This window comes from Dreissena polymorpha, chromosome 7 (assembly GCF_020536995.1).
Source record: "Dreissena polymorpha isolate Duluth1 chromosome 7, UMN_Dpol_1.0, whole genome shotgun sequence".
NCBI lineage: Eukaryota > Metazoa > Mollusca > Bivalvia > Myida > Dreissenidae > Dreissena > Dreissena polymorpha.
The window spans coordinates 74,739,321-74,743,502 of record NC_068361.1 but is presented as its reverse complement, the minus strand read 5'-3'; the positions used below and the strand labels follow the sequence as shown (position 1 = coordinate 74,743,502).

The 4,182-nt window shown below is 31.4% G+C and overlaps 1 protein-coding gene across 1 annotated transcript in view; it reads right to left on the bottom strand.

The window, feature by feature from the left end:
- Nucleotides 1-421: 421 nt before the first annotated feature.
- The window catches only part of LOC127836978 (transcription intermediary factor 1-beta-like), a 7,738-nt gene continuing 3,977 nt past the window's right edge, over nt 422-4,182 (bottom strand). Inside the window, exons 2-3 of the mRNA XM_052363653.1 lie at nt 686-4,182; nt 422-634 (exon numbers count right to left, since the gene is read on the bottom strand). The exon at nt 686-4,182 is cut by the window's right edge and continues 1,764 nt beyond it. The gene's annotated coding sequence lies outside the window, so the exon portion shown is untranslated. The remainder of the gene's footprint in view (nt 635-685) is intronic.

Below are 4,182 nucleotides of genomic sequence, written 5' to 3'. Positions count from 1 at the left end.
AGTCACTAACTAATATTCATTATTCTCGTTTCAAACAATATCGCAAAATTGAAAATCTTGTATATATAAAGCCAGTACAGGAAATTTATATAGTTCAGCCGCGCTCTGGGAAACCAGACTTAATGCATGTGCGATTAATTTCCGCACATGCTTATCAGGGACAACACATTGAGGCTACACTGGATTTTCATATAGAAGAGACTTCAGTTAAACGAAAACGTCCATAAAAGCTGAAAGTGTCGTCCCTGATTAGCATGTGCAGACTGAACATGCTTATATTGTACGATACTTAACACACACTATTAAACCCAGTCTGCCCATAGCGTAGCTCTTATTCTTGTATAAGGTTCATATAATTGTAAATGAGAAACTGAATATTTGAAATACAGCAACAGGACGATTTCGGAAGCTTATTAGAGCCAAGTCAACAGTAACATGAAAGAGCGACAATTTATTTCACTTTAAATAAGTTGCGTTTATCAATAATGTTTAAGAGACGTACATAAATCCATCACTGCTTTTCTGTTATCCTTTGGCGTTCATCAATTCAGAACTAACATACATCACTCGTGTACTGTTATAGTGTAGAGTCCATCAATACAGAACATAAGTTCATCACTCTTTTACTGTTAACCTGTTTCGTTCATCAATACAGGACATAATTCATCACTCTTTTACTGTTAACCTGTTCCGTTCATCAATACAGGACATACATTCATCACTCTTTTACTGTTAACCTGTTTCGTTCATCAATACAGGACATATATTCATCACTATTTTACTGTTAACCTGTTTCGTTCATCAATACAAGACATAAATTTATAACTCTTTTACTGTTAACCTGTTGCGTTCATCAATACTGAACATAAATCCGTATTTTAATTGACAAAAATATGTAAGTGAACTAATAATACGTAGATGTCATCTATAAATATAATATAATATCTAATATAATTACAACCATTACAACACAAACTAATCACTGTTCAGTTTTCATACGACTTGTTTATGTTCTAGAGCTAATAATTTTGCCAATATATAATGCAAACTGAAAACACTGATGCCTCATTTGAATTAAAAGAATTTACAATGTTTGCCATATTTTTGTCAATTCGTAACTAAAAACTTAAGTGATTTTGTGTATCCAATACTATGAGTATCTAGAATATAGTTTGTTGATTATACCGTTATGACAAAAGTTAATTCCGATCGATTTCAATACAATTTAATACAAATTATTTCAAAACAAGCATGATATAGTCATTACGTAAAACATGCATTACAGCTATTATATTCTTAAATATAAATTATTTATAATACAGTATGTAATATAGAAAAATAAATATTTATAAAACTATATTTTGACTATGAGCCTTTATAAAACCACGTTCAATCTCTGTTAAAATATATTTGTAATAATTAATTGCCGTTTGCAAAGTCATATGGCCTACTTTAATCCCCTTGTAGTGTTTGAACTTACTTGATCAAATAGTGTGTATAAACAGGTGGCATACAATAATTACAACAACAACAACAACACAATAAAATCAATAGAAATGTACCTGATACCCAGCTGTTAAATATTGAACAGAATAAAACATGCATAATAATAGATGTCAAGTACAAAAGACTAAAACATATACCCTTTTTATAGTTTCAATTAAAGTCAACGGTCAATATGTAGGTATTTTTCAACAAAACAATATTAATGGCGTTGTTATATTGCTGTTTGTTAAAAATGTACCGGGTTATTTTGTCGGCAATTGGAATATTCGGTCTCCTATTCTATACTTATGCATGTATATTGATGGGTTGACAATGACAAAATTATTCGTAAGTTGTATTTCAAGCCCTAAAAGTACGTTCTCAAGACTTAATAAATGTCCCACTATTAATCGCAATATTCCTTCTTTGTCTAAAGCTTCCAAATAAACCATGTCCGTCCATTTTGGTTTCCATTTAATAACTCAAGATCTAATCACCATAGATTGGTAATGTAAAATATTAATTATGTAAATACTACACATTTCACATGGTGGTGAGTCGTCATATAGTAATTTCTCCTATTAATAATAGTGAAGGTCAAATGTCAAGCTAGGTGAAAGGGAAAAGGAGGATAGGAAATCACGTCTATAATAATGGGATTCTGCTTAAATGTATAAGGTGTAACCATTTCACATGAAGCCATTGATATTGAAAAATGTTTACCGTTGGGAAATTCAGAGGACGATAAACGCAGCGTGCTACAAAATGGAGGATTTATATTGGTACGTTGTAACAATTTTTTTTATTATTATTGAGAAAGGACTTAAAACATTTAATGTTCAAAGCATTAGTCGCATAGTATCTGTTTTGTCATTTGAGTATTTGAAGCAAGAACTTCTTGGGAAAAAATGGTGTGAACAACCGCCATCTATGATTTACATCATGACTTTCTCTGGTCGAACAGCAACCTATTATTATTGAACCATATTGAAATATAGGAATTAATAAACAATAGATTGACCACCGTGAGCAAACTCTTATTACTATCCCTGGTTATGTTAAAAGCATTAACTAAATGACAATATTGGTAAAGCTATTAACCATAGACAAATTTACAAGAGCATGACACAAAATACATTAACGTCAAAGTGCATGTGCTCGAGAGAAATAATTGTTTTTAAAGTAACAACAAGATACAAAGCATAACACAGAACGCAAGCTAAATTAAATATTTAGAACTGCAATATTTTAAAACAAATCTGGTAAAAATGTATACGTAACTTTAAATAATGTAGAATGTATGTTTCCAAGCAATTCACAAATATTAATCAAACTGTAAGTAAGCACTTTCACGCGTGTTTTATATAAATGTTTGATCTATTTGTGGTTCAATATCCTTTTCATTCGATGTATTGCGATTGCAGTCACATAACTTTGCATATTTCAACTTTTGTGTTCTGTTCATTTCATAACAAATAATAAACCGTATTTACACAAAAAGTAAGTCTATAAATGGCTAGACATATACAACAGATTTGTGTTTAACAACACCAATGTTGGTTCTTTATGACGAAAATGGTAGGCTTTTATAGAGTAAAATATGACATAAATTTCATAGCAAAAACAATAGTATATATGATGACTAATTGTTATAATGGAAGAAATTTGATAATATTTGTTATACAGTTATAAATCTTATTCTGAAATCAATAATATGCAGACAAAATATAATGAATGATATTGTAAGTTTCGTATGTTATAAATGTAAATGATAAAGAGTCATAAAACTTTTGTTTTAAATTTAACGACATTGTCGTTGTTAAAAAATCCAACAATCATCTTGCTTGTGTCTTCATTGACGTAGACAGATGCAGGGTGGAAACTATCCAGGGTTATGGAATTGAGGACTTTCTTGCCGTCCGTTTCAACTTGATTTACAGTTTTTGCACCACATACAAACACTTGTCCTGTGTCTGCCACGTGTATGTTGGGTATATAATAGGCCATTCTAAATGCAGGATCATGAAGAGTAACAGTGACTTCTCCATCCCTTGTTAGTGTGCGGAGCCTGTTACCGTCGTCCGTCACATAGATCCTCTTCCCATCAGGGCTAACTCCACCTCCTACAACAATTCACTTTACACAAAATAAACACATATACATATTTTAATGGTAATAGCAAACCGTTTTGAATGTGACTGGTTTCTGTTTTAATTATTGAAACCAAATTAAAGCTTGATAGTATCATTTATGACATCGGAAACAAGTTGGCGATATTGAAACTAATCAGAATATGTTTACACAATATACAATCTCAATTATGTAAGGAATAAAGCAAATTTACTACAGTCACTTAGGCGAAATTGGACTGATTGTAAAATTAAACATACTATAGACCCAAAAATCATAATCTTAACAAACTTCATACACGACCTCTAGATGGAACATCAAATAAAGAGGCTTTGGCCTTGCCAATACAAATTAAAGAAAAACAAAGCAATACACCTATATGCAAAACCGCTGACCACCGGAGCAGGGCAAACTTTAATCGCATAGGCGTAATTTAAACAAACTTCGAAGATGATACCACATCCGAAACATGAGAGCCCTGTGCTGCGCGGTTTCAGACCAGAATATTTATCAAAGTGTGTTCTATATCTGTTTATGTTAAACTATGTAAACTACTATAAACCCTTA